This window comes from Limulus polyphemus, unplaced genomic scaffold (assembly GCF_000517525.1).
Source record: "Limulus polyphemus unplaced genomic scaffold, Limulus_polyphemus-2.1.2 Scaffold5737, whole genome shotgun sequence".
In the NCBI taxonomy this organism is placed as follows: domain Eukaryota; kingdom Metazoa; phylum Arthropoda; class Merostomata; order Xiphosura; family Limulidae; genus Limulus; species Limulus polyphemus.
Window position 1 is genome coordinate 35925 of NW_013671347.1, and position 21424 is coordinate 57348.

The 21424-nt window shown below is 32.3% G+C and overlaps 1 long non-coding RNA gene across 1 annotated transcript; it reads left to right on the forward strand.

The window, feature by feature from the left end:
* The first annotated feature begins 4876 nt into the window (after window positions 1-4876).
* On the forward strand, window positions 4877-19007 carry LOC106472923. Its single transcript, XR_002613561.1, has 3 exons — window positions 4877-5025; window positions 12836-12905; window positions 18765-19007. It is a non-coding gene; the product is annotated as an uncharacterized LOC106472923 (long non-coding RNA).
* The last annotated feature ends 2417 nt before the right edge of the window (window positions 19008-21424 follow it).

Consider the following 21424-nt stretch of genomic DNA (forward strand, 5'->3'; position numbering starts at 1 on the left):
ATATTCAATGTACAACATATACAGTGCAGCATGGTAAAAATCAGTGCAGGTTTTGAGCTGCATATTAGCAGACGGTGTTGGGTGATCTACATTCAAATGATGGCACCCTGACTGTTGACAAGTACATGTAGGTTCTGATTAATCAGAAGCATTCATCTTCCAGCAAGATAATAATTTCAAGCTTACAGAAAGTATGACGACACGACATCTAGACGGTAAGAAGTTGGTGGAACTCTCACAAATACGAGTAGGCCTGCACAAGGTCACGGTGTGAAAAGTCTCGAGCTGTATGAGCTTATGTAAAAAGTGAAAACGTCCAAAGGCGACCAAACGACTTGACAGAATTGTAGGAGGAATACAGAACATTTGGAATGGTGTTCCACAATCGGACATTAATAAAGTGTTTGGCAACATGAAAAGATGGTATAATACTCTGTGTGAAATAAAGCACTCACATTAAAATAATAGTGCATTGTACAACTTAATAGTTCTTGTTTTTTTTGCATTTTATTTGATAATGTTTTGTATCAGTAATATATTCATCATGAGGTTGCCATTAGTCATTGTTTTTGATTCCTATAAGCGTATCGCTTGTGCCTATAATTATTTCCATTACTGCATACATACTTATTTTACAATAAATGAAAAGCAGGGAGAAAAGTGACGGTATCTTTAGACATGTGTCAGTTTGAACATATGTAGCTACCTACACATGGTCAAGTGGCTTTGTAATGATATTTCGAAAATTACATTATAATATGTAATACCTTGAGTCAGAAAGAAAAACAATGTGACATATTGTTGAATGAAGAAATAACAGATAATTATGAGAATATAAATAATACTTCACCTTACCTTTTCTTCAATTGCTCTGATTACCTACCTTTGTGATAGCTTGCCTTATTTTGTAATCTCTACTGTATGATGTAGTTTTAAATGCATCTATTCTAAATAATTTCCCTTTGAGTAAAGTTCCAATTGATAAAAATGAAATCTGTTTTAATTATTGTTGTTTTTCATTGAAATACGAAGTTACCATAAAATAAACCAAGACCAACTGAAAACTATATACTCATTCAAGATCAGGCCACATGAGATACCACAGTGTAAACACTGACCAGCTGAGGAAGACCTAGCGACAAGCAATATCGGCACACATACCAAGTAACATTATCAATACTATGACTAATGGAGAATTACAACTTCAAGTGCGATCGCCACCCATCAATATTATGTCTAGCTGAGAACTAGAGCTTCGAACAAGATCAGCATCTATTATTAGTGGAGGAGATGAGCCTTAAAAAAAAAAAGAGTTCATCTTTCAAGATTCATTTAACACACTTTAAGAAAACGTTTTCAGTTAATATTATGTTAAAGAAAACCTTCCTTAACATTTTCGTGTATGTTGTAAAGTCAAAACGTGACATTAGTTTTTTTCTGTGGCACTTTCTTTCAGTGTGATGCCTGACGCAAAATCAGACTTACCACCCATTTTTTATATTTACAATAAAATCAAAACTAAACATTTTATAGATTTCAAGTTTCTACCACTACATTTTGCAATCATCTTTTCCGCTTGCCAGATGCCTATATTATCAACCAGCCAGAAAATGTGAATGAAAATATTGTATACAAAATCTATTTTCACCTCTAAACATCATTTGTAAACATAGGCAAATTGTGATTTACAAGAAATTTCAGCAATATTAAGCTAACTTATACAGAAGGAATCAAATCAATTTGTTTGTATAAAAGGAATTAAATAATTTCACGTTACTCTGTAGTTTATCATTTTCATACACACAGTCAGCAAATTTGCTATATTGTCATGTTATAGCAGCGGGTCATATTACCATGTAAAAAATGATAATATAGAGATGTAAGCAACTCCCTTTCTAACACACTGTCTACTTTGACCAGAAAGCTAATATAATCAAACTTTTTATTAACAATATGCTGAATTTTACTTCAAAATAAACCTCTGCCTAAAATACTACAGTCTTAGCGAAAATGTTAGCATACTGTTCTGTGTTGATGTTACTGTCTACATGCATGGAGTAATTATTGAATAAATGCCCGGGCAGTTACAAAAAAGGTAGCGTATGATCGGACAAACATGTACGAGTTGTTATTCTGGTCTGTATAAGTTGTTTTGAGCATTTGTTCGTCAAAAAAAATACATACCTGCTTTCTATAAAAGGGTGTGTTTTGCTATAATCTTTTTCGAAACTGGTCAAAGATTTGTGAAGACAATTTCTCTGTACTTGGTGTAGAGTTAGGACACTTACGACATGTCATATTTTCAGATGAGTCCTGTTTCGGGCTTGTTAAAGCTGATGGTAGGATTCGTGTTCGTCGTTTGCCTGAAGAACATATGAGGGAAGACTGTCTTTCCCACAGTGAACACACAATAGGTGGTGCAGTACATGTTTGGACAGCTATTCATCATGGCGGAAAAAACTCTATTCATATCCTCCTGAGAAACGTCAATGGCGCCTCCTTCAGGCACCAAACGGAGACAAGATTTCTCTCATATGTTAGGGCAAGATTTGGCAATAACTCTGTGTTCCAGGATGACAATGTCACTGCCTACCGTGTGAGTATTCTACAAGATTATCTCGACCAGGAGATCGTTACAAGATTGCCATGGCCAACAAAGTCTCCAGATTGTAATCCCATTGAGAACTGTTGGGTAGAACCGAGCCGAAAAATTGCTAACCACGACCCTAAGGCAGCTACTGTAGCTAAGTTCCAGCGTCTTTTCGTGAGAAGATGAGATGAAATCAGGTTAATTACATCAATAACCTCATCGACAGTATGCTACGTCGCATCACGGAGGTTATTAAAGTATAAAGAGGACAAACCAAGTACTGAATGTTTAATATGGAGTGATTTAAGGCAACAGACGCTACTTATATTAACTTGATATTATATTTTCTGAAATGCTGACTTGCACATCTTTCTTCAGTTGTCTGAAAAAATTGTTTGCTGTTCTAATAAATCTCTCATGATATCCATAGAACCTGTCTCATATACAAATTACATATCTAGATGATTGATATAACATGAATTTTTCAGTTTGACAGCGCTAATTGTATTTGTATTCCATCTTAGTAATAAATATCCTATTTGTTACAAAATATACAAATATTTCGGCCAAGACTGTACAAGGTAAATGTGAACAAAGTGATATTTGAATAAAACTGAGCGGCAAACCTGGAATTTCCCTCATCACAGTCTTTACTAATTTTATATTAAATTGAAGTAATACTTCAATGCAGAAGGTATACATAACTGTCAACATTGCCAAGCAGAATATAAATTTTTGGCCAAATTATATGCAGTATGTTTGAGGTTAGCTTTTGTTAACTGGCAGTCATCTTCTTTCAATAACGGTTTAATTACTTACATCTGCATAGAAGGCTTAATAAAGCTCATAAAAGTTCAAAACCTCATGGATGTTTTTATGCTAAAACAGAAAATGATGTGTTACAAAGTTTCTTACAACATATTACTAAATAAAATTACTTTCACGTGACAGCTGTATGATTTAATGGCTCAAAAAAAGAAAGTACTAGGATGATTTGTATTTAAAAAGACCTTAAAATGTTTAGGGTGTCATATCTTCTAAAAATGAAATCAGGATATCTTCCTTAAAGTCTACTGAACAAACCAAGTGACAAGATCAATGTTACCTCTAGCTAAAGACTATAGCTATGAACAAGATCATTTCTTACCAAGTAACAAGGTCAATGTCACCTCTAGCTGAGAAATATAGCTACAGACAAGATCAGCATTTACCAAGTAACAAAGTCAACCTCATTTCAAGCTGAAGACTATAGCTATGAACAAGATCAGCGCCTACCAAATAACATGGTCAATACCACCTGTAGCTGAGAAGTATAGCTCCGAACAAGATCATCTCCTACTAAGTAACAAGGTCAATACCACCTGTAGCTGAAGACTGCAGCTACGAACAAGATCATATCCTACTAAGTAACAAAGTCAATACCACCTGTAGCTGAAAACTATAGCTCCGAACAAGATCATCTCCTACTAAGTAACAAGGTCAATACCACCTCTAGCTGAAGACTGCAGGTACGAACAAGGTACAATACCACCTGTAGCGGAAGACTATAGCTATGAACAAGATCAGCGCCTACAAAGTAACAAAGTCAACCCCATTTCAAGCTGGAGACTATAGCTATGAACAAGATCAGCGCCTACCAAGTAACAAGGTCAATACCACCTCTAGCTGAGAACTATAGCTCCAAACAAGATCATCTCCTACTACGTAACAAGGTCAGTACCACCTCTAGCTGAAGACTGCAGCTACGAACAAGATCACATCCTACTAAGTAACAAGGTCAATACCACCTGTAGCTGAAGACTATAGCTATGAACAAGATCAGTGCCTACTAAGTAACAAGATCAATACTACCTCTAGCTGAGGATTACAACTATAAACAAGATCACCCCTCCATTAAAATTTATCATAACTTATAAGAAAATGTCTTGCAATCTAGTACTTCTCAGCCTGTGCTTTCTATTTCAGTGCTTAGTGCAGTTTATGCATTGTTTTTATTTTCTAAAAGCTACAATGAACTTATTATTTAATTTGAAATAACGATCGGATTATTAGATGTTTGTTTATTTATTGAGTGTGGAAAGATATGTGTTGTAATAACGGAAACTTGTTTAGTTGCTTCCGGTTTTTCAATATACGTATCATTTCATTCACGCACATAAGCGAGTGCCGTTACGCGCGCACACGAGTCACGTGAGTGGTATAGGGCGGGTTTTAGTTGTATCTCTTGTTGCTAGCATAACGAAGGTGAGCGTTTGTTCGCAGCGAGCTTGTGCTGTTAAATACTGCTAGAAGATATCTCGAGAAGCCCAAATAGTGTCGCGCATTTTCTGTTCTTGTTTTTTAGCAATCAGATATTTTCCAGAGCATCTAGAAGATTTCATTGTAGGTGTATAATTAGCACGTTCCTGACAATCTGGATAAGAATTTTATAAGTAGTAAGTATATAGTTCGAATTCTTTATTTATTTACGGAAGTGTCACTTTAAGGTTAATATTATAATTTAGTTCAAGTGAACACTTACAAAGTTCAAAACAGCATACAATCTAGCATGAAACGACTCGCTTTAATGAGCTTTACTTTTAATACCGTTTAAGTTAACATCACGTACACTTACGTATCTGCCACGTACCAAAGCCAAAGTTATTATATGAAAATGTTCAATGACTTGTAATTTTGTCCTTGGTCCTTTCATACTGCACTGCGCATCATCTTATTAGGGAGCATTACATCCCATACTGTTCCCTAACCATTTCTATTCCCCATGAAAGGAATACACTCAAGTCTTCCTCAATTTGCCAAGATAAATGTGGGAAGGGTCTATACGTTGTTAAATTCAGTTATTTGTTTTAACTTAGTTAACCCAAATCTATTACAGTACTACTGGCAAGCTTACCACACAAAATGTATTAGTAAATAATCAAAAGTCAATAAAAAAATGGTTAAAACTGTGGTCATTTAATTATTTGATGTCTAATATGGGTCGACATTTCAATCGTTTACTGATAATATTTTATTGTTTTAGTTTTATTGTAGAACTCAACTGCAAAATAGTAAGATGTAAATCTCTGAAATGTGGTTTTAGCACATTATCATATATTATCACAAGGTAGTAATCATGGGTATAAAGTTTAATACATAGTGAATGCTTAACGTTTTGACTTCCGCATTAAAAGTATACAGTAAAGAACATATCTGTTGCAACACTTGCGCGGACTGAATAGCGAAACATCAGTTTTGTTTGGTGAATCATATTTTATGTTGAAGAAGGCAGATTAGAATGACAATTAGTATATGTATTTATTAGTCTTATTTTAGAATCCTAGTTCGAGGTAAGGAAGTTATAGTCTAGCATCCATACAAAACTAACCTAGATTAAAAAAAAAGCACAGAATATTTGATGAATACCATTTTTGAAAATGTTCTGTCAATGCTTTAGGCAAACTGTCATCATTTGCTTCATTTTCGTAATCACTGTCACAAACTAGTAAAAACAACAGAGCAGCTTTAGGATTTACTTTCTCTCTTCTTTGTAAGTTGACATTTTAAGATGATTCTAAAGAGGCATCAAATTTGTATAATTTGAAAGTTCGTTCTAAGCCCTTAGTTGGGAATTACGAGTAATATTTGACTTTTCTTACATTTGTTTTAAATATAGTGTTATTTGGCCCCAAGGACATCCCTGCTCTTCACCTTTACTTAATCCAATAAAGCGGAAATTCTGGAAAGAAACTATAATTCAGATTTTTTATTAAATAAACTAGTTTTAACGCTAGTATTTACTAAATTGACCTTTTCATTCAGTGACTCTAATTTGATTTAATCAAAAAACCAAAGATAATGTGTGGAATTATTCTTAAAGGTTTCTTTAATAGTTAATTTAATTGTTAACAGAAGTTCTAAATACTGTTAACAAAACTTCTAAACACCGTTAGGTAGAAGTTTGAAACACTCTTAATAAAACTACTAAATACTGTTAGCAGAAGTTCTAAATACTGTTAACAAAACCTTTAAACACCGGTAGGTAGAAGTTTTAAACACTCTTAACAAAACTTCTAAACACTTTTGGCAGAAGTTTTAATTACTGTGAACAAAACTTCTAAACGCTATTGGTAGAAGTTCTAAACATTCTTAACAAAACTTCTAACCACTTTTAACATAATTTTGATATTTTTGGATACGTAAAATTTTATCTTGAAATCTACTAGAGTTGAAGGAGCACCAATATAGAGAAACCATCAAATCCAGCACACGCGTGTAAGTTGTGTATTTGATTTTATATGGCACTTACTCTAGATTCTGATTTGATCTGATTATAACATTTTTATTTAGTTATCATAACAAAAAACATATCTATCATAGATTCCCCGCTTCTGCTTCACTGAAAATGTATGAAACAACACCAGTTATTACCATAAGATAAAGAAACATTCTAATTCAACTAATAATACATACTATGGGTCGATTTATTTTTAATAAGAATATGACTTGTAAAAATATCGTTTGATATGACTGTACTATGATTAAAGTATTTATCTTCTTTTTTACTAAATTACAGTTCTGTTGATAATAGCTCTTTTAAATAATTTTTATTCTGAAATATGGAATGTAATTATTATTCATTCAAATACTTTATTAGGGTTAGAAGCTGGAATGGTTGAAAGCGTAGAGTTAAAAACATACACTAACATGAACGCAAGATAATAGAGTTAATTAAGACGATGCATAATTTTAGTTTGAGAAATCAAACATTCATCTTGTAGCATTGGTTTAAAGGACTTCTACAAATGTCAGTTCTCTGTCTGATCATGAGTTCAATCCCACTTATACATAACCATTCTATACACCCCATATCCAATGTTAGATTGGATTGTAGTAACTGCGAATGTGTTATGTTTGAAACTAAGCGGATTGAGAACTGTTTTGCAGGGGAATTATACGAACATCTTCCTGAAATTGTAGATATTATCAAACATTTCTCCAGATATAATAAAACATCTTTTAACTTTACGATAATATGGCTTTATGTTTACTTATTTTTCCATGCGTAATTGGCATCATTGCGAAAATGTGGTATTAAAAGTTTAACTTTTTTAACTTGAACTTATTTGTCATAAAATTTGTCACAAAATCAAAGTAAAATATTTCTTCTTTTGTACATAAGAATATCCGAGATTTGATAAAACTGCGTGGACCTAAAAAAGTGAGAACTAACTTGACAAAATCAGAGAGACACATTAGAATGAACAAATAATAGCTAGTCACCTTTTGTTTTTGAATACATAGCAAAAATATTCCAGCGAATCTAAAGAATAAAGATGTAAATTAGAGAAAAATTTAAAACGTGTTGTTCAGTGAAGGTTTTAAACCTAGTTTTAATAAGTATCACAGAAATGATGTGCATGTGTATTGTTTCGTGTGATCCTGGCAATATTTCTATTATGTGATGTAATTTTGTAGCTGTATCTGAAGATGCAGAGCAAAAATGGTGAAAGTAGTTTTATATTTGTGTATTTTTTTATACTGAGCCATTCTAATTTTTATCCGTATTATATAAGGCATTTTCAAATATGAATATTTTAAATTACATGGTATCTGTTCTTTTTGGTTGTTGTTGTTGTTTTTTGTTTTTTTGCATTACTCGAATAATATTAATCCGAAAATAAGTTTTAAATTACATTTATATATAAACAAGTGTTGTTATTTTTCGATATTTCATTTTTTATATTGATTACTTACTTTCCTAGAACGGTTAAAACGAACAATATTGATGCAATAAATGATACAGATTTTTATTTGAGTTTTAAATATCATATGTTGTATACGCTAAAAATGATTTAGGACTGTAACTCTTGGTTTCATATTTGGAGTTATGCTTAATTTTACAACATACTGAAGAAAACGCTTGAGTAACATTTACACTGTTTTTATTTCTGAATTTATCTATTTTGAGTACTTGCCAAAATCAAAGACAGCTGGTTGCGTCACAACAACAACAACAGAGTGTCTTGTTTTCGTTGAAATCGTTCAGATTTGTTAGCTACGTCTTAATAAATGATCTGTATCTTAAAGTTACAATGTTAAATTAACCTTACCCTTTGTATTACTATGTAATTATATTGTTAGAGCACTGTAAACAGATCTGATTTGAATTAACGACCTTTTAATATGGAGAAGAATGTTTCTGTCTGTCGCTGCCAAAGAAAGCACTCTGAGGTTCACCTGTTATTTTCAATAGCTTTAATGGAAATTATAAATTTCTTTATTAAAGACAAACATAAGAAACCAGAAGACTTAAACTCTAGGAATTCGATCATTTTAAACTTGACTGAATTCGATTGATCAGATGTACTTTCGCGGTCAACGATTTATAGAACGTTAACTCAAACTAACCATGATGATGACAAAACCTTGTTGAAACGTTATACATTTGCTGTTATGTTAAACTTATGTTAAAGTTTTTCTTCATTACCCATTCAAGCCGTCTCCAGCCATTATAACGGTCGCTCTACTGTCTTAAAAAAAAAGTGAGTAAATCTTTATTTGCCATTTGTTGCTGTACGTGCTGCCGTCTATCAACAGACTTGCATACCACAAAAACGATATTTTATATTTATTGTGAAGTATTATCTTTAAGGCAATTCAATGATCTTCATATCAGTAAAAAAAAATCAAACCAATTATTTTAGAAGTTATGAGAAAACAAATGTGCATACATCCATAAAATATGTTTTATTGTTCAGATGTTGTTTTTTTTTATTTTGCTTCAGTTTGTACAGAATTATACAGTTTATTATTAGGAAATATAGGTTTTTATTATGAGGTATAGTTTAGTTCAGCTAATATTTAGAAGAATTTCTTTTTCGTTTTGACATTTATTTAAGTATGGTTTTTACGTAATGAATATTTTTGTTGTTAAGCGCAAAGCTACATAACGGGATATCTGTGCTGGTCCGGCATGGCGCTCGACTCGCAATCTGAGGGTCGCGAGCTCGAATCCCCATCACACTAAATATGCTCGCCCTTTCAGCCGTGGGGGCGTTATAATGTCATGGGAAGTCCCACTATTCGTTGGTAAAAGAGTAGCCTAAGAGTTGGCGGTGGGTGGTGATGACTAGCAGCCTTCCCTCTAGTCTTACACTGCTAAATTAGAGACGGCTAGCGCAGATAGCCCTCGTGTAGCTTTGCGCGAAATTCAAAACAAACAAACAATATCTGTGCTATCAAAGCTCGGGTTATAGCATCATAAGCCATCAGACTCATCGCTGATCCACTGGAAGGCCACGTAAGGAGACTGCTGAGCAAGTAATCCAATGAGTTAGGAGAATAATACAAATATCTGCCACATTTCAGTATTTAGTTTTATTTTACCATTTGATAAATTAATTGATGATTAATTCCCTTTGAAATCAATTTATATTTTATTTCTATGCACAGTTTATGATTAAAGTATGGTGAAACTAATAATTTAAAATTGTCAAAATATATGCGTCAGATAGCACTAGTAATAGACAACGTGCATGTTCTGTAAATGTGTTGCTTATCTAAAATTATTTTGAAATGAGGTATATGTTAAACTAATATTAGTGGTTGTTTTATATTTTCCAAAATATGACATGTTTGCCTTTGCGTCAGAATTCATATATTTCTCAATTCTTTCACATGTTAAAACGACATAGTAAGGATTCCACGCAGACTGCAATTAGAATAACATGTTTGCACTGACAGATGGAAAATTTGTTGGGGCAATTCTGAACGTCGTTGAAAATGTCTTGCGAAAATATTGAATTATATTCTTAATTCCTTAAAACAACTCATGAAGAAATACTTAAATATACTGAAACATCGTCTTACAATCATGTTTACCGGTTAGACCTTCAGTTATTACTAAACAAACGTAAGTATTTTGTAATTAATTAAGAAACGATAAAATACAAGATATGGGCATCTTCGAGATTATTAATGTCATGTTATCGTTAAACATATTGATTTTAATCCAAATCAACACTAAGTTGTCAACTTTACATTTGAAATCTATTATCTGTAGACATTAGTTTATTTAAGATTACACATTCAACTTGATTCTAGTATTTACAACATAATGTGTTATTCAGAAGCTTTAGTAAGTGATTTTCCAGACATTCTATATACGTTATTCTGGTTACTTCTTTTCAATAAAACAATTAAAGATAATCTATTGCCCCCCTCCCAGCAAAAAATAAAACAATTAAGTTGTTGTTTTTTTTCATTCAGTCTACGAAATATTGCTGTTTTGTTCTTTTTAAGCTATGAGACCAGATCCGTAAATATGGAAATCATTTTTATCTCATACAACCAAGAACACGATCTCCCATCAGTGTTCTTTTGCTGGAATTACAATTTAAAATTTTGAGATATGTACATAGAAAATAAGACACATTGTTGAAATTAAACGTGCTGATATTTCATATGAGGTTAGAATATACCGTAGGTTATGTAAACAGGGCAATTAGTTAGACATTGTCGTTTTTCATCTTTTTGAATTTTCAAAATTCAGAGTATCAGGAAGAGAATTTGAAATATAAAAGCTTTGAATACTACTTTATATTATCATGGTTGAAAGCACAATAGCAAACGCAGAAAGAAAGGAATGGTTTCTAAATTCCATGAATTAGTTATAACTATCCGTAAGTTATAAGATTATGTTCGTGTAAGAAGATTGAATATGCTGGTACAAGCACACTACAACTCTTCAGGTGCTGAAACTATACCCAGTTTATACATAGAATTGAAGACTAGTTTTATTTTTCATGCTACATTTGCTCATGTGTGTAAAATGTGAAAATAATATAGAAAATTACAGTTTCTTGGGATTATCGATAATAATATGACCTTAAATGTTGATTTTGAGATTTATAATGTTCAAAATTAAATCTATATCATTTAAATAGGACCGCGTGGCTGCGTGATTCACTTTTTTAATTTGTCCCAAAGTTGTTATTTTAACCCTCAATTTGTGACTTAACTTGGCCTAGAATATGGAGATAAATCTTCACATCAGCAGATCCTGTAGTAATAATTTTTATCTTTCGATTGTTGTATTAGTTAAACTTGGGCCGATAAAGTACAAAAACTGATACTTATTTTTGATAAAATTTCCAGTTGTCAAAGTTGACCTATTTTAACGAGGGTCAATTGCTATTTTTGATATAAACTTCTCCGAAAATGTAGATATTTCAGCGAAGAAAACGCAATCAGAAGTATTTAACTAAGAACAGTAACAGACACAGGACGACTTCTACAAAATGTGTTATCAAATGGTATTAATATCTAAATACTCATCTTCAACATTCAATACACAGCAGCTTTTTCTGTTTCTCAAAAAGCTCCCTCCTTTTCACTTTTACTTTTCTTTCTATTCTTTTATAGAGACTTTCGTTGCACTTTTTCAGTGGACATGTCATTGTGGTCACATCCACATTGACTATATTTATTGCACTTGAAACACCTTTTCACTTTGAAGTTATAAGTAACAGGAAGCATAGGATCACCATTTGATGTTTCCATATTCAAAATCCATTTTCTATTCTTGATAATCGACTTTAAAACCGAAAGAGGGCAATATTGGTAAAAAAACAGTAAAAATATTTAATAATTCTACAGTGAAAAAATTACTGAAATTTAGTCTTTACAGAATTGAAACTCTGGTCCAGAACAGTTATTCTACCATATGGTTAGTAATTTTTAAAGTTCCAGGATGTTACATACTCTAGATCTACTAAAGAATAATATCTACCAAACAGAAATTTAAAATGTAATCGAATGTTTAGTAGTTGAAAATTCGTAGACACCCAAACAATTTTTGAGCCTGTAGTCCTACATCAAAAGACAATGAACAATTTTATTCAGTCTTCTTCTGTATCAGTGCCAGTCAATGAAGTCTGAAATAATTTGTCGTAATTATATTAGACTTGAATACGCTCATTGAATAAGCTCATTTTAACAAAGGAAAGGAACATTTACTGTATCGTAAATGGTATTCCTTCACTTTTGTTGGAACATTTACTGTATCGTAAATGGTATTCCTTCACCTTTGTTATTTCTCTTATATTCATCTAGCTTTGCACCCACAACGAAAAATTATTCAGCTTGATAATTATTTTAAATAAATGAACGAAATGATTTTTCTTGAGTGTCATAATTAATTTGTGAAGCTTCTATGTGTAATGCTCCCCTTCATGTATTTTGATTTTCGCTTGCGTTTTACAGATAAGACTTTGACGGCGGTTTTATTTGTATGGGAACTCAACTTGATCTACACCAGGTTATTTTGTTTAAGGTGAGTATTATCATACATACTCCTACAATAGTTGGTTACAGAACATGTTTAAAAAAATGTGAAATATAAAGTGACAGTTCTTACGTTAACTTTATATAAGTTAGTTAAGGTTATCTAGAATACTCACTTCTTATACAAAATATCTACATCAATGTCATAGCTCCAAGGGAGAAGAGCCTAGACACCTGAAATTTTGCACCTATACTGAGGGTGTGCACCTGAGTATTACTTATCTTATCCATAAAAGGACTTCTGTTGTTTCATTTTACTTCCCTGGTGAACTTTATATTGCTCTTGATGTAGTTCATATGTGAAAGGAGCTTGTGTTTAAGGAATTCAATGTGGCCAGGTAATAAATTTGTCATTAACATATCTCCTGTAAAAAGAAAGTGGTTAGATTGTAGTCGAAAACACTTTAGTTTTTCCAAAAGTTTCCATGTAGATACTGGTCAGAAGGTGAGCCCATACTATTTGTTCAAAGAAACTGTCTTGGTATTTAAAGTAGGTGGTGGCAAGCTCCATAATGGAGTCTGTGTTGAGATTGGTGTGGTCCATCAGGGAGGTGTCATTTAGCAAGCTCTTTTCAGTTAGTTGGAGAAACATTGACTGGAATTATAGTATTTTGGCACTTGTATATCAAGTTAAAAACATAAATAATATTTAACGTTAAACTGGTACACAATTAAAAACATTTTATTTAGGCCTATCTATGGCCTTCAAAAAGTTGACGACTCTACATGTTTCAACGTTACAACGTCATCCTCAGGAGTTGTAACGTCGAAACATGTAGAGTCGTCAACTTTTTTAAGGCCATAGATAGGCCTAAATAGCATGTTTTTAATTGTGTACCAGTTTAACATTGAATATTCTTTATGATATTGACTGGAATATTTGAAAAGAGATCAGGGATCTCTAAGCTTGTTAGGGGGTATTTGGGTTAATGTCGATCTTCTGGAGAGACTGAAGCGTTCTTTATGTGATATAGTGTATTGTCTCCGAGGGGAGAGGGAAGAATGGGAACCCAGAACTTTGTACAGTAATGATAAAAACTTACAGCATGATGTTTTGAATACCCAAAAAGATAATGTAAACACAAGTTCGCAGAAACAAGTATGATTGTACCGTATGTCGCACAAGATATGTCACTGCCATTATATTTTGTTTAATAATAAACAGTACTTAAAAAATTATTTATAAAACAGTAAATTAAACAGCTTATACCGTCTTTTTGTTTTTTGGCACAAACTACACGTGTAGCAGTACTAATCGCTAGCTGCATGTTGCAGAACGATTTATTTTATTGTGTATATATCGTCGATTTATTTATATAACTTTGTTTTACAGTTTTTAAATACTGGGAATTGTTTGCATCACTGTTTTGAAAGATTTCGCCTTCTTTGATTAAAAATACCATAGTATTATTGCAAATATCTTATTACAAATATTTTTTCTTAGCTCTTTCATAAGTAAAGGTTTGAAAAGAGCCTAGATTTTGCCAATTTAATCATTTATAAGAAACTGGTTGTATTGTAATGGCTGAAATAGTTATGAATGTCACCCTTCCATAACTGGTTTAGAATATATCTTTAATCAGATGTATACATGTAAATATTTCTAAATTTTCATGCTGGTGCTCTGCATGTAGTATGACATTCTTGTTAACGGAATGTACTAGTTATTTTACTCATTTAAAAAATGCATATGCTAACGGTTAGAAGTTCATATCACTTTCTCATGTGTTTGACCCTGATACTTGTACAAATTGGCATGAGTTAGAGGTTATCTTCACTATAAATTGAATTATGGCACACTGCACTTTAAAGTTTTGACCGAGTTTGAATTTCGACACTAAATCAGAACTTTGTCTTTGTCCTGTGAAGACAAGTATAAAAAAAGAGCCTTTCATCTCAGCAGCCAATAAAAGAAAACAGAAAATTGTAGTCCGGCCAGTTGGTAGAATACACAGCACATTATTGGGAATAAAAATAGTTTATTAGTTCACATGAGTTTGTTTCTTTCCTTTGCTTTCTGAGTTCGAAACAGTTCTCTGCATTACGTTTCCTGAATATGTGTTTTTTTAGATACTTGTAACTTATATCACTTCAAGACTATCACTAGCTTAACGACTTTTTAACATCATACTTATCGAGCTCTTTATCAGTGAAACATACTTATTGCCTGGTCCATGTTAAGCTAACTACAATGGGGTTTGATCTCATGCCAAAGATTTCAACATAGAAACGACCATACTGAATAATATTTACATAATGAGGAGCGCGTATATATTATTATTATTCTCTCCATGTTAAGTATGTGAAAAATAATTTTCTTCTGGTTCTCTCTAGCTTTCTTATCCAGAACCTACAGAAATTTAGAAACTTGTCAGAATTCTGAATAGTAGTATATCTTCACCCACATTACGTATGTTGTAACAATAAATTAAGTAACACTAATACCCGGTAGAAGTAAGTGTAGTGTATTTAGTACGTCGCATGTGACTCATATAATTATTGATTAAACTGTTTGACTATGAAAGATAACTGTCCTTATTTTGTTTTGTAACTATCAATTTTGACTTCTAAATTATATTTCTACATTATTTCACCTAAAATATTTGAATTTTAATATTATCCTAATAATATGTTAAGTTATTGTTGTTTGTTATTATGCACAAAGCTACACAAAGGGCTATCTGTGCTCTGCCCACCATGGGTATCGAAACCCGGTTTCTAGAAGTATAAGTTCGCAGATATATCACAGGGCCACTGGGGGCAATATGTTAAATAATGCTTTTATTTTTGTTAAATGTTTCATGTTTATTTAAATTACCGTGAGGGTGTAGTAACACTAGTTGCAACATCTCCAGAATGTTTCTATCAATGATATTTTATTTTGAAGTATGCAGGCTTTTCCGTATTCAAGGCTGAGAGCACTATTCACTAAGGGACAATGAAAATGTATATCAAAGTATATAATAGCATATGTATGAGGCAGCGCTATTTAAAGGTTATTAAGAAATTAAAAAAAGTACATCGTCTTTTTCTCACGACTGCTCAATTCAGTTTTTGATGTTTGAATATTTAGTAGATAATTGGAAAGTCTGGATGTTATTTCTAATACAATATATTCTGTTTAACCATCTTCACGTAACACGAACACTGTTATAGTATATTATATTCTGTTTAACTAGCATCACGCAAGTAGGATATTGTTTTAATGTAGTATATTCTATTTATTAATATTTAATAAAATAAACGTATCGTCAACATATCTTACCCATGAAAAGAAAGAGCTCGAAACCTTTCATGCTCATCTGAACAGTTAGTTTAACAGCATACAATTTTCCATAGAACTTGAAGTCGATAACACTCTTCCACAAGGGCATGAGTTTAGAGAAGTTGACCACTACCGTTTATCAAACAAATAAATATCTGAATTTTCACTCATGCCATATAATAGCTGTCAAAACTGGGATTATCAAATCACTAAAATCTAGAGCCTCAAGTATATGCTCCTCGTTTTACCTAGATGAAGAACATAAACATCTTGAGAAGATTTTCAGGAATAACGATTATCCAAATAAAACGATTCAACGTGTGTTGTATGGTTTATCTGTCTCAACTACTAATGAACCACAATCTGAAAATCACAACGAAAAGAAAAAGGTATTTCTTCCTTACATACCAAGCCTATGAAAAAAAGCTTCGTACGATAATGAATAAGCTTAACATCACCGTAGGTTTCTCAAGTCCTCCTACACTACGCGACAGTCTTACGATGGTAAAATCCCCACTTCCCAGTCCCCTCACAAATAACGTGGTTTATAGCACTCGGTGTGGGTGTAATAAACAATACATTGGGGAAACACAACGCCCATTACAGGTAAGGTTCAAAGAACACAAGAGATATTAAGGATGTGTTATAAACACATCAACTATACCTTTTCACGTTCAGGAAAACAACCATATAATAGACCTAAAAATAATAGGCAGAGAAGAAAACACCAAACGTAGAAAAAATCAAAGAAGCTATTGCCATCCAAGCACGAGACAGTGGACCACCACCAGTGGGTATTAATCAAAACAATGGCCAACAACTACTCAATACTGCATGGACACCACTAATAAAAGACATAAAGCATATTATTTGTCGTGGTTTGGATGTAAAAGTAAACCTTTAATTTAACAATGTATTATTTGAAGTTTAAAAATTCCTTTATTTAATTTTTATTTCTCTATATAATACCTATAATTGTATTTTCCTTTTGTTTATTATATCGAAGTAATATATTTATATTCTATATTTATCATAATTCTATATGTTTAATAACTTTCATACCAGATGTCAGTTATTGTTACTACTGTTGCCTAGATACCCATTTTAAAGCAGTGCTCCACAGTTTAGCGAATTTTATTGCTCAGTACATTGTTGCCCGATGAAGGCTCCGTTAAGAGGGTCGAAAGCTCGCAAATAAAAGTGTTTTAAAGTAGAGAAAAGTCCGTGTATAATTCTACAAAATGTGTGTATAGTTTTTATCTGCTAAATTAAAGTATTCAATCTGAACTGAGTCTTATTCACGCGTAGGGTTAAATACTAGGTTAAAAAATAAGAGTTCTGGAAATGCCGTCCCTAATTTTAAACTAGTAACCAGAGGAAAGGCAGCCAGCCAGCTAGCAGCACCCACTGCCACAAAACGCTTTGTACAATTCTTTTAACCAAATAACGGAACTGATTGTCACTTTTCTATAAAAAAAAATACACCTGAAAGCGCGTATTCAACGGTAGCACGTCTCGAACCCTGGACCCTTCAATCTGTAGCCCATCACGCTAACCAGTAGGTAGCGCCCGATTCGCAAAGTGATGAATAGTACTTGCATAAATATTTTAATCGAACAATTTGTTACACAGGTAAATATATTTCTTTTTTCAAACATTGAAATAAATGCTATCCTATCTGTTTTACTTTCATTTTTAGTTACTTACAAGTGAACAAAAAGTTAATAGCTCACTTTTTTCTTTTCGTACTTATACCTTAACATTTAATGAAAAATGATAAACATAAAACTATTATTTATAATCTTCACAAAACAGATGAAGAGTCATCTATCGACAAATCCGTGTTTAATTATTAATAACTAGTGTTTGAATCCCTTCCACGCCATGTATCAGTCATGATAGAAAAGGTTAATTTGTAGAAGTTACTTTGGATGTTACAGAAAGTGAACCGTTATCGAGAATTGAAATTAATATCAGGTAATATTGATTTGTAATAATAACGGAACTGCTTGGATGATGAGTATTGTTATATTACCCCAATAAACACAATATTATCAGTTTATTTTGATAATAGACGGAGGAAGACACGTGTAATAAAAAATCTACATGTATATTATTTGTTGTTTTCATGTATTTCATTGTCTTCAACGTGTATATTCGTGTACAATTACAGTTGGTTGCTTCTTTAATGGTTGGTAACTTTACATTATAGACTGATAAGTGTGTATTTTATTAACACAGACTACGACTCCAGGACACAATGATTTAACTATAAAATACAAACCAATTCAACCATACCTCACGTTTTCTCTCTCTTCCATTCAGTTCGTACTTACTATATTACAAAAGCAACGACTCTGTCAGTCAAGTAATAATCTTGACAGTTTACCCTATTTTAAGAATATATAATCTCTTGGTAACGTATCATTTACCGAGCCTTCTACAATGGGTTTCTTTTCCTAACTTCCTAAATGCAACAATTCTCAGAATCTGGACGTTTTTAATATCTTAAGAACATTGAAATCTAAGAGAAAATATATATATTACCATTAATTAATCAGTTTGAATGTCTTCTATAAATAGTGAGCGCAGAATGGTGTCTAGCTATTTGATGACGAGGAACCCACGTTGAGACAATAAAGTTTGAAGACGACTTGAATGGGTAATAAAGAAAATTTTATTACATGTTTAACCTAGTTAGAAATGTACAACGTATTGACAAGGTTTTGTCCCACTATAGCAACATCTTCGCATCTTTGTGGTGTAATTGAGGGATAGGTTCTTGAAGAGATGATTTTAAATTGTGTGGTAGAGGGTAATCTGAACTTTTAAATGTCGTGTTATTCAACCTCTAATATACCTTTTAAAGGGCGTGTTATTCAACCTCTAATATACCTCCACGTTTTTAATCTGCAGTGATCACATATTTTGTTTGTTGTGGCTTATTTGTTGTTGTTTTTTTCTAATTTTGCGAAAATCTACACGAGGGCTATCTGCGCAAGTCGTCCCTAATTTAGCAGTGATAGACTAGAAGGAAGGCAGCTAGTCAACAGCACCAACTGGCCACTTCTTGGGCTACTCCTTTACCCACGGCTGAAAGGGTTGAGCATGTTCGAGTGCTTTAACCACAACGCCCATGTCAGGCCAAGTGTTGTGAAACTGTTGTTCTCTTTCAGAAGTTTCTCGTGCATTCTAATCGTGATCAAAATATTACCTTAATGGTGATATATGACATCACAGTAACACTAATTTTAATATGCCATTATTACTCTATTTAAAATGTCATTAAATACTCTTCTTACTGAAAACCTGTATTGGGCCTGTAAAGAATTTCAATTTTACGTTAATGTAGTATCACATCTATTATCCAATAATAAATTAATCATAACTTGCTTGGAAATTATGCATCATAACTTATAAAAAATATTCCTACTAGATACGATCACAATAAAAATCAACATCCATTAATGAATCATGTAAATGTGGCACAGTGAAAATAAAATAGGAATAACTCAGGATATGAATGCATCTGCCATATATAATGTCGTTATCCTTGGTGTAACAAGATATATTACTTTTTAGCTCGTCAGACCACCCGGCCATGCCGGGCCCATAGACTAAAATCATATGTGTTATTTTCAGCAAATACAGCTAAAATTCCATTAGTAACTCAGGTCGGCTACATCTATAAATGTGTACATTATATTTATGGCACATATATATATATATATTTCCATATAACAATCTTTCTTTTTTTCCATGCAGACTTTTTTGTGTTTTTTTATGGTGACGTAAATATATAAAAATGAAATTTTGCAGAATGAAAAACTTAAACCCAAGGTTTAGAAATCTTCTTTACAGGTCTTATGTGTGAAAGCATACATTATACGGATTTTCTGGACTTTGAATTTCGTAAATAGTTTCGATTGTAAAGTGAGGAAATAGCGAACAAGTAACTTAAAACTGTGTTGTGTTCTTTATTGGCAACTGTGTTAATAGTATTTGTTCAGGATTCCAAGCTTTACCCATGCAACTGAAATTAATGAGTTGGTTACTAACTATAGCCCGACACATTGAAAATATGTCAAGGATAATGGACATGGCAACATATTCGTAACTGTAAGTTCCACTAAAATTAGAGTCAAAAAATCTGCTTCCACATAACGAAGCTGTTGGGATTGTTTACTTTGTAACATATTTATCTTCATAATAAGCTGTCTTTAAAGAACTTAATAAAGCTCTCTTTGTCCACTGAAATAACATGTTTTGTCTATGAGCATGAATGACTAAAAGCAAGCGTCTGGGAAAATAATACGTAAACGGTTAATTCATTAGCTTTTGATATATATACATACCTATAGTGGTGTCTGGTTTACCAATTTTGAAATCTAAGACAAAGAAAGCGTAATTTATTTATATGTACACACTTCAATTAAAACATTGGCTTCAATTTGATTGGATGAAGGTAAGGTGTTGTCCGTATATATAGGAAAACAGAGAAATACATACATATAAGCAACTATAACAGAAATATATAAATAGTTATATTTCTCACAAAACAAGCTCTAAGGTGTATGATCCGTTCGTAATCCCTCTAAGCTTGTTATTATACAGACGAGACATCTGATGATTCGCAACCTAATCTGAAATACAAATGATTGTTCATTCAATCTATGCTATCTCTATTTTCTGTCTATCTATCTGTACAACAGCATGGATCTGGCGTACTAATAGTTTTGCATAAATCATCTGGGAAAGAAAATACATTTATCTCCGAGTATAAAGGTAATATTTTGCATGTATTGATAAAATCAAAAAAGTTCAATTTACATTTGTCTAACGTGTATTTACCACAATGTGATGAAAAAGCACATGAATGTTTAGATTAAATTGAAAAACAGTTGAATGAAATACAAAACAATGATTTAGTATGTTTAGCTGGATATTTTAATGTAACATTTAATACAGCGTTAATCGTATACCTTCAGGAGAACATATATTTTATATAGTTGATAGATTAAAGAATTTGTTAAATCAGTTTGGTTTATTCGATGTTAGTTGACAGATTAAAGGATTTGTTAAATCAGTTTGGTTTATTCGATGTTTATTGACAGATTAAAGGATTTGTTAAATCAGTTTGGTTTATTCGATGTTAGTTGATAGATTAAAGGATTTGTTAAATCAGTTTGGTTTATTCGATGTTAGTTGACAGATTAAAGGATTTGTTAAATCAGTTTGGTTTG